Source organism: Abramis brama, assembly GCF_963993115.1.
Source record: "Abramis brama genome assembly, chromosome: 5".
In the NCBI taxonomy this organism is placed as follows: domain Eukaryota; kingdom Metazoa; phylum Chordata; class Actinopteri; order Cypriniformes; family Leuciscidae; genus Abramis; species Abramis brama.
Genome location: NC_139967.1, coordinates 31,974,823 through 31,986,039, shown reverse-complemented (window position 1 = coordinate 31,986,039; position 11,217 = coordinate 31,974,823). Strand labels below are relative to the sequence as shown.

The following is an 11,217-nucleotide window of genomic DNA, read 5'->3' as shown; positions in this document are numbered from 1 at the left end:
GTAAGAGTGATTTTAAATTACTGACCAGAAAGTGACCTGAGTATGTTTTTTGCATCCTAAGAAATTAGTTTATCTTTACATTTCTTCCTATTTAGCCACTTTTATCACACATGTATCCATTTTTTTGCACTTCAGACTTCTATGACATATTGCGATGTGTAACCAAAACATAAAAACCCCAGGATGTGTCCTAATCAAATAAAAAGAGGAAATTCAGATAACCCATTCATAAGAGAAATTATAGACATATTAGTGCTCTTATTGCAAGTCGTCTGAGACAATCTGCAGCTTCCTAATGTGGGACAGTTGTGTCCCCAATGTGGGACACTGAAAATTCTATGATAAAAGACCAAAAATCACATTGATACATGTAGAATAGTAAAATCTTATTTTATTTTAGATTATCTCTTTAATCTTAGTTAGTAATTCTCTTGGTTATGGATGGATGAAACATGGATGACTGAACATCATCAGACCGATAATACAATATTATCTAGTTCAGTTTACTTAACAACAAACACAGCTTTCATGCCCTGGCCAACAGTCTCAGCTGAGGGACCCCACCATCCTCAACAATTTTCCCATGTGGGGTATTTAGACAACAACAAGCATTTTGACTGATCTGCCATTGTGTGGTGCTGCTGATTCCTCTCTTGTGTACTCTCTTGTTTGCACTAACTTTATTCAAAATATCTAAATGTTTTACATTACGTCACATTCAGTGGCCCCAAATAGTATTTGAACATTTAAGCCACACTTCAGTGTCTCTGTCTTAGATAACACAACAAACCAATGGCATCTGCAAACAAACAATACCAGAGTTTTACTCAAACATCTTCACTTGTCTCAGCCATTTTTGCAGTTATTTTTTAACTGTTGTCAGTGCTTTGTGGTGCGCCTACATGAAGTCATTTCCTCTCAAGTTCACTCATGTGAACTTCAGAGTGGCCACAGGTGGAGTTCATCACGTTAGGATTCCCACAATATGTTTCCATTACTTTGCCAGTTGTTCCTTATAAATATTGGATAAGGGTTTTTAAAGATTGTTTGATAAAGATGTTGCTGCCTTCAATTTTTAAATAAACTTGGATGCTTAAGTCATTTCAAAATAAATTGCATTAATTAAACTGAAATTTGTTGAATCTTGTATAACTTATAAAAAAGTTGAAAAAAGTTAAAGCAATGTAAAAACACATGTTGTTCTAACTTATTGATCATATAAGTTTCTACAGTGCACAATCACAATTTAATTTCTAGCTAATTAAATAAATTTAGAGCTGAGCATAATGTACATGACAGGAATTTTCATTTTTAAATAGGCTACTTAATGTCATCTTAATTTTGACAGCATATCTGTTAACAAACTTTTTTTGTTTGTTAATTGCTTTGTTTTAAAAGTCTGTTTGTGCGGTCTTTCTTTAAAATAAATGTCACTTGGTTGATATTTTTCTAATGCAATGCCATTCACACATTTTTAGGTGTGACTCAGATGTCCCAGATGTTACTGTGGGGGCCCTGTATATCATACATGCTCTACAGAAATGATATTACATCATGCGTTCTCTCTGTAACATATTAATGCACTAATGCAACCATGATTTTCATAAAATGCAGTTATGACATCTTATGAAATCTGTCCCACAAGAAGGTTTTTCATAGTCACAAAGTTTTTAATTGTCTTAGTAGCCCTTAACTGGTGACATGTAGCAGCTCTTGTGGTTATCACACTTAAATGTCCCAGATGTCAGAAATGACACATATGCCTTAATGAAGATGTTAAATGCAACAAAAAGCAAACTTATCTGCTAATTCAGGTGCAACTAGTGACAACAAGCTAAAACTGTAAGATTTGTAGTAAAAACTGCTGTTTTTTGTTGTTGTTTTTTTCCACACTGAATATTTTAATCAGGAAGTATGAGCTCAATGGCCTAAACAGGACTTTATAAAGATAATTTTATTCAGGTTTATGTTATTTTCCCCCAACACATTGTAATTTAGTTTAATTCATCTATCAGACAATGAAAATGCAAGAGAAAGCAATACTCCACATTTCAGAGCAATTCCCTTATCAACAGTACCATTTGGAGTTTTCACTTACAAAAGGACCTTGTTGCAAATAAGATCGTGTTTTTTAGGCTATATCAGTTCATTATTTTATGAACCTGCTGACAACATTATTGTCCCTTCATTTCATGAATCCCCATTGGTCATGTTGAAAATGAACAGACAGCAAGATCAGTTGTTGAATATTTAAAAGCTTTTATTTAATTATTCAACCCCCATTGCTGTTTGCAATGAACAAATCAAACAAAATGACTTCTTTTAATGACTTCTGCAGACTCAAAATTATTCAACCCCTTCATGGCAAGCATCTTTAGTACTTAGTAGAACACCCTTTTGCTGTTATGACCTTCTGCAAATGAGACGTGTAACCAGACATCAGCTTCTTTCAGCGTTTCTGAGAAATCTTAGCCTATTCCTCATGAGCAATGGCCTCCAGTTCAGTAATATTTTTCAGTTTGAGTGCTGCAACCGCCTTCAAATCCCACCAGAGATTTTCTATGGGGTTCAAGTCAGGTGACTGTAATGGCCACTGTAGAATCAAATCAAATCAAATCAAGTATATTTGTATAGCACTTTTCACAATACAGATTGTATCAAAGCAGCTTCACAGTATTAAATTAAAATAAAATAATACAACAAGGTTTGTTTCTAGTGGAATTTATTGATTGATAGAATAAAATTAAATATCCCCAAAATATCCCCAACTGAGCAAGCCAAAGGCAACAGTGGCAAGGAACCGAAAAAACTCCATCAAGTGACCTAATGGTGTCCTAAAACTCCATCAGGTGACCTAATGGAGAAAAAAAAAAAAAAACCTTGGGAGAACCCAGGCTCAGTCGGGGCCAGTTCTCCTCTGGCATTTATGAACTAGAGGCCGGATTGTAGTTTGAACTGTAAGATTAACAATATTATATGAATGCCTGGCCGAAAAGATGCGTCTTTAATCTAGTTTTAAACTGGGAGAGCGAGTCCGAGCAACGAACAGTATCAGGAAGACTATTCCAGAGTTTCGGAGCCAAATGTGAAAATGCTCTCCCTCCTTTGGTTGATCTGGATATCCTAGGTATGACCAAAAGCCTCGAATTTATTGATCTTAAAGAGCGCGATGGATTATAGGGCGATAGAAGATCCGTTAAATAGACTGGAGCTAAGCCGTTTAGGGCTTTATAAATACAGTAGCAATACCTTGTAATTAATACGGAACTTTATAGGTAGCCAATGTAGTGATGATAAAATCGGTGTTATATGATGATATTTTCTTGATCTAGTAAGAACTCTAGCGGCTGCATTTTGGACTAACTGTAGCTTGTTAATTGAGGATGCAGGACAACCAGCTAATAAAGCATTACAGTAATCTAGTCTCGAGGTCATGAATGCATGAACTAACTTTTCTGCATCAGAAACTGATAGCATATTACGTAGCTTAGCAATGTTTCTAAGGTGGAAAAAGGCTGTAACATATGAAATATGATTTTCAAAAGACAGGTTACAATCGAGTATAACACCCAGGTCTTTTACTGTAGAGGATAAAGTAACAGGACATCCTATGATGTCAAAGTTGTATTGTGAGAGGTTCTGTGGGCGGTTTTTTGAACCGATAAGTATTTCCTCTGTCTTGTCTGGATTTAATAAAAGAAAATTACGCGTCATCCAATCTTTTATATCTTTAACACATTCTGTCAATTTGGATAATTTAGCGTTTTCATCCGGCCGTGATGAAATATATATTTGAGTGTCATCAGCATAACAATGGAAACTAATTCCATGTTTCCTTATAATATTTCCAAGTGGCATCATATATATTGAGAATAATAGAGGGCCCAACACAGATCCCTGCGGCACTCCATAGTTTACTGGAGTTATGATCATTTTTTCTCCATTTAAATAGACAAAATGGTAGAATCTCCCAGGACTTCTTCTGCAACCAAGCCTTGGTGGAATTTGAGGAATGCTTGGGATCATTGTCCTGTTGAAAGGTCCAATGACACCCAAGCTTCAGCTTCCTCACTGACAGAATGACGTTTTCTCCTAGGATTTCTCCTTCCACACGCTGCAGGTTTCCAGTGACAGAGGATGCAAAGCAGCCCCAGAGCATCACCGAGCCACCAGCATGCTTAACTGTAGGCAGAGTGTTCTTTTCAGTATATGCTTCATTATTCTTCCTCCAGACATACCACTGATCCACAGGGCTGAAAAGTTCCAGTTTTGTTTTATCGCTCCACAGAACAGAATCCCAAAAATGTTTATATGATTTTGAGCAAATTGGAGCCGACATTTCTTGTGGTTTTGGGTCAGTAGTGGGTCAGTAGTGGTGTACGTCTTGGAGTTCTGGCATGCGTTAAGTACGTGCCTTTCTGGGCAAGCTGAAACCTCAGTGCCTCTTGCCACCAAGTCTTGCTGCAGGTCTTTTGCAGTCACACAAGGGCTTTTCTGAACCTGCCTTCTCAGAAATCAGGTTGCAGCCATTGATAGCTTCCTTTTTCTGCCCCATCCAGGTAGTGTAACCACTGCTCCTTTAACTTTTAACTTGCAAACTTTGCTTCCAACGATGTCTCTAGGAACATTTAGTGCCTTCACTATCTTTTTGTATCCTCTTCCTTGTTTGTGGAGGATGATATTATCTTCTTGGACCATTTTTTGACTGAGCTATATCAGTGTTACAAACCAGTTCAGATATTTCATGTGTTTTAGCTCAAGCACACCTGGTGCAACTAATGAAGCCCTTGATTAGTTGCATCAGGTGTGCTTGGGACAACACCTGTTTTGCAGATCAGTTTCCACTTGAAATGTTTGTTGTGTTGAGCTATTTCAATTACTTTTGAATGATTTGTTCATTGCAAACAACTGAAAGTCTGTCAATTTTTACCAATAAACCGGATTTGCAATGGGATTTGAATAATTTTGATTAAGCATGTATACTTATGCTTACTGTAACTATTTCAGGGGCTAATAGAGAGACCCACCAATTATTAGTGAGATGAGTGATATCCATTGGGATCAAGGTTGGTCAGGGAGATATGTACTGTATGTTACCATTGCTATACATCTTTCAGTTATAAACAGGAACGTTTCTAGGATTTCATCAGTTACTAGGGCACAAAGCCCCCATCAAAAAGTATCCCCATATTTTTATACTATAATGTATATATGGACATAAATGGCATAAATGATATTTTCCTGCAGTAGAGAGTGATTTACAATCCGCATGCAATAAAGAATGACGTCATCACTGGTGAACGAAAGGAGACATTTACAAGTTTTGTTTCCTACAATGGACAGAAGTATAAATACAGCCTAAATACAGCTATAAATGTATAGCCTAAATATCTATCTCATCCAGCGCTCTTTTTTGTTTTCTGTTTTATAAAGTATGCATTACTATTCCGGTGTGAGAAACCATTACAAAAATTCAGTGCATGAGTGAATTATAGGAATAAATCAAACTGAATCGTGAAAAAATCTGATCGGTTTGCAATCCTGTTTGACCAATAAAATCAAACAGTGATTAATTTGTGAAACTGCAATCACTAGTTTTTAGTTATAAACAACTAATAGCAAACATACAAAATGATTGCTGAAGTATTATCAAGGAAAACTATTTTCAGTTCAGTATATGTAATCTCCATCGCCAGACAAGGATTTATCAGTAATATTTCACTGGGGCTCTAGTGACCCCCCTGGTTACAAAGCTAGAATAATATTTCTAATTTATGCCGTTTGCAATAGGTTTTTTTAATATGAAGACTCAGGTATTTATAGAAAGATCAAAATCTATGTATGAAATACTATACAGTATGTGGCTTTGAGAAGTTCAGTGACATTGTATGCAGAGAAGGCAAAGAAAGAATCAGTGACCCATTTAGCCTGATCCATAATTAAACCCTTTTACATATCTTTCCCTCCATAGCAATTATATAATACCTTACTGCCTTACTGAGGTCCTTTTCCTCTGTGTTGTTCTGTTTGGAAATGTAACAGATACAGGGCTAATTTTCCATGAATTATAGAGATTGCAGCATTTCGATCTATGTGATTTCGTTTTAGAGTAGAACAGATTATGTAAGGTCATGAAGAGTGTGTACAACCATTGCTGCTCCTGAGTCGTGTCATCACGTTTTTATTACCTCACCATGGAGATTTTTGTCACCAGCTGCGTGTGGAAGAAGCTTCTGGCAGTAAATGTACTTTCTGGCTCTCAGACAATAATACATTTAGCTAATATGCCGACTTGTGTCAGGCCTGCATAGTCTTTAATTATCAAGGCTGTACACAATAAAAAAAAAACACAATAAAAAATAAATTAAATAATCTAGTCATCATGCCCTTTAACTTTATATAACTTAGCCAACAGTTTTACAGCCTGTTCACTGACAACACCTGCTCAGAACAAGTAGTCTGTCTAGGCCTAGTCATATTTCCGTTATCACACGATGACTGACATATTGTCACATTATAAACATCTCTCTCTCCAAATAGGCTTAATAATTTTATTAGCACTAAATATATTAAAGTGTATTGCATAGTCGATGTTATAGGTCACTTTTAAAATAATGTCATATTTTATAATTATATCCTGTTACAATATATCCTATAATTAATGTCACTCTTGCCTGTCTTCAAAACTTGAGAGCCCTGCCTTTGATATGCCACAATCCTACGTATTGCATTCGGTGAACATATTCGGTGACAGTTGAGCTAGAGAAAGAAAGCTGGTGTCTGAAAGATGCGGTTGCTTGTCAGTTTGTGTGTAAAGGTATGTTTTTGACCAACGTTTTCCACTTCTGCTGTCATTTCTGAGAAATTGCTACTGTAGTAATTAAATATTTGTTTAGTTCGTACCAAAGCTCGCTCCATTTTTCTGTAGATCATTAAACTGTTAGGCTGCCTCAGAAGTCTGTCCGAAATCGTGAGGTACATTCGTGACAAACGCTGCCTGCATAGTAATTGTCTATAAAGCAGCGAGGCAACAAGTCAGCTGCCTAAGTTTTCGGATGCAGCCTATGAGTGAGTCATTGAATCATTCACTCAACAAAGGTCATTAATTCATTCGAAAACATTGAATCATTCATAAAACAAACACTGATGGAACTGTTGCTTTTAGATGTTTTGCCTAGCTATTTTCGTTGGGGGCCAATAATATCCTCATGCCCTGTATTCCTGCTGATATTCTGATCAGCAAACAATCTCGCTCGCCTGTATATTTTTGACTTCCAATGACACGTACGGATGAAATTACATTCTCAGTTCAGTCGTGTGGGCTTCACAATCTTCATTTGGTGTTGCCTAATTTGGTTCCTCTTAACTCCTCACAATCTCTGATGTTTTGACACACATGCTGCTCTATTAATGACCAAAGCAGGCCAAGTATGAAACTCAGAGTTAACAGTGACCACATAAAGACATTCTCAACCGAGCGCTGAATCCAGGAGTCACCATGGAAAGATAATATGGCTGTATTTAAGTAAAAAATGTATGTTTAGCCATTTTTCTTCCACATTTGTTGTGAGATGTATCACATATACATTTTCTTATAGAAATACATTCTATAGAAAATGATATTTTCATTCAAAAACCTTTTGAATGCACATCTTTGATGTGAGAGAAGAGAATAAAATAAGATCATCATGTGCTGAATACCTCTGAAACAAACTAACCCTGGAACAAAACCTGCTCCAGAGAGTTCAGAGAGTAGGCTAAGTTGCTATGGCTACTTCCTTTCCCTGAAAGTTACCTCCGTTTTTGGAACCGTAAGTTGAGGTTATCCGTTTACTCTGAGTAAACTTACCTGGGTATGCCACTCAAAATAAACCAGCAGAGCTGCAGTGATCTAAGAATGTTGCTTGAATTAGCTTTAGTAGTCCAATTCAGTTGAAATGTACAAGTTTCAAAACACTTAGTCAGTCAGTTTATTATAGTGAGAAGTTGAGTCACATTTCCTGACAATAGAATGGTAAACCACAATAGGTTGTGCTTGCATGTGACTTGAGCTCCTTGGTTACTTGTGTGAATAGTGAATATTCCATACCATCACAGTTTGATGTCAGCTTCCTGCCCCCAGGGGCTCATAGGAAATGATTTGAAATGTGTAAACCACATAACATCATACATAAATGTGCTCAAAGGCCGCTTGGCTTAACGCTGTAGTGTTTCTCTGCCTGGTGCAGAAATGCCAGTGTAATATCCTCATGCCCTGCACAAATGGGATGGACGCACAAGCCGGGAATGACTTAGGGGGTTTTCTATCAATAGACTTTGTAGGTTTGATATCTCGTATGTTGGTTTGTGATAAGATCGGGTTAAGACTAAAACAAGATGCTGGCACAAAGGCAGGTTTATCTCTCTTGTGAGTAATTCACCTTCAAGTCAAGTCCTATTGTATTTCTGGGATGTTAAGTTAGATTTTAGTTTAGTTTAGTTTTTTTCAACCCTCTACAATGCGAGTAAAAGCCAAATGATGTCCAGCTCCACCTCTGTGAACCTAATGGGTGGAGCTGTGTTTAGCGATAGGGTTACATCCAGAGAGGGGTAGCTGGTGGGTATTCCAGAAAGCAAGGTTAACTTACTGTCAAACATACCCTGAACTCTTGGCTGATTAACCCAAACCTTGCTTACTTGAGGTATGCTGGTTCCAAAAACGCATCCGGGATTAAGTTCAGCAGACGCTAAGAAAAAGCGCGCCATACTACTTTCTTCTTTTGTTTAATGCCGATTTACTTGGTGAATATCGCCACCTATTTGGTGGTTGTGCAATCATTTTTCAATCTTTTAGTTTCATAATCTTTAATCATGGTAAAAAATAACTATTTTATTTGTTTGTTTAAAGCTAATTATATAATAAAAAGAAAGACTGATTAGACTAAATAACAGTTTGTGATAACATGGCTGTAAAAGTTAATTTTTTATGTTTAATCATTTTGCTTCCACATTGCTTGAAAAGTAAGATATATCATGTTTTCTTTTATTATAGACATACATTATAGCATAGAAAATGTCCTGTTGCAAAAAACAAACAAAAAAAACCCCCACATCTGAATGCAGATCAATGATGTATGAGATGATTTTATATACAGTACATAGTAGAATAAAATAAAAAATTACCTTGTTTTAATAGTGCTTTATATATCAATATAACTATATATATAATATTATGTGCAATCTGTCATGCCCACTGGAGCCTGAGAGAGTAAGTTGCTATGTTACCCTGAAAGTTACCTAAAGAACCTAAAGTTGAGGTTATCCGCTTAATTACCCTTAAACATTCCCGGGTATGTCACACAACCTGCTTTCTGGAAACCTCCCCTGGACGTCACGCTCCACCCATTGGCTCTGCAATGAGCAGCCTCTCAGTAAATCACTCGCATATGCTCAAACGTGAGAGAAAGAGAGAGGCTTACACATGCCACGTAAAGAGAGTTGACTTGCTAGATCTAAATGCAGGGCTCGACAATAAGGACTGCCCAGTTATCAAGAGTTGAAGGAACGGTCACTGTCCTGATCAGGTCAGTGCTGCATCGTCATGAAAGTTTATCATTTGCACTTGTTTTTAAGTAGAAGAGACGAAAGAGCTCAATTCGGTTCTCGCCCAGAAGCCACAACTGACAACACGCGAATACTGAGTTCTCTTTCACGTCGTCTTTCGCTTGAACGGACAATTTCACACAAAATTATGTCAAAACTCCCATCTTGGCGCGTGAAGTATAATTATAGATGAAGTTCAACTAGTGCCTAATTATTTTTAGATGCTCTTAAAAGCGTGAAATGGACGTCACGGCTCAGGAATTGGACACTGTCCAAATGTCCCTAAAAACAGGGCCAAATGTGTGATAATATTAAGGAATTTCCCATAGGCCTATTGGGTTTTCACAGGTGTTTTACCCATATTTTGAATTACACATTGCATTGTATTTGAGGGTTAAAGGAAATGTCCATAAATGTCCACTTTTTTAGTTTTTCTACAGATTTGTTTTTCTTAGTGTAATCACTAGTGAAGGGTTTGGCATTGTGCACATTCTGGTGGTGCCATCAGCCAATCAGCATCGTCATGACATCATCTTTCTGTGGCTCATTATAGTTACGAACATTATGTCGTGTGCCAGCCAAGGAAATGCCATTGGGATGAAATAGCCTTGAACATAAAAAAAAAAAAAATTCTCAGTACCATTCAATTTCATTAATTTAATCAGAAATGAGATGTACAATATTTAGTAATATAATATAATTGTATTACAATTAAATTATATATTAATTAATGAATACATTTTATATATAACTCATCAAAATCAATGAAGGAAAAAAACTATATATGGTTTCTTCTCATTTTTTCATTAATTATGACAGACAGTTAATAATTATGTTTTTGTAATTCTTAAACCTGTACTTTTGACATGCAATTGGTTTAATACTAAGTAATTGTAAATTATTTCTTTAATTATTTAATAATAAATTATAAGGTAAACTCTGCTCTTTGTTCAAAACAAACATGTGCGTCCTGTTCTCTGGGTAATATATATGTTTATTAGACTTCTCTGGGCTCCGCTTCTGTCGGCCTGTTGAAAGCACATGAAGTGCCTGCTTTATAAAACCATTTTTTCTTCCTTGCTTTCATTTTTATCAAACAGTGGCTAACAAATTACAGGATGAAAGGCATTCATGGAGTTATTTTACATGGAAGAAAACTGTAATTTAACCCTACACATCACTAGTTTGTTTTCTGGTGTGTGTTTACAGGCAACGTTTTTAGAAAGAAACAGGTGGACTGTGAATATTTATAAGATAAAGGTGTGCCTTTATTAAACGTTTTAACATGGTAATTCAGCAAAACATTTGCAGTTCAATGGCAGTTATCAAGAAAAGAGGGTCTAAATGCACTTGCAAATGAAGCTGAATGAAAACACATCTCTGCTTCTCATGTGAATACGTTTATGTTTGTTTTAAAGGACTAATGAATGTGCATGAGCCGTGTGCAATAAAGGGTGGCAGTGTGTGTAGTTGGGTTCAGTGAGCATTATGAAGACCCACTGGATGAAATGTTTTTTGGATTTCTACCCTTGTCATCAGAACAACTGTGGTGTGCTGTGCTGAAGCAGGACGTGTTGATCTAGGATGGAGTGTGTAAGTGTTTAAGCCATTGTGTGTGTGTGTGTGTGTGTGTGT

The 11,217-nt window shown here is 36.5% G+C and overlaps 1 protein-coding gene across 2 annotated transcripts in view; it reads left to right on the top strand.

Annotated features, from left to right (window-relative positions):
• LOC311082804 (multiple C2 and transmembrane domain-containing protein 1-like) overlaps nt 1–11,217 on the top strand; it is a 249,862-nt gene that overhangs the window by 790 nt on the left and 237,855 nt on the right. The gene's annotated exons all lie outside the window — the stretch shown is intronic.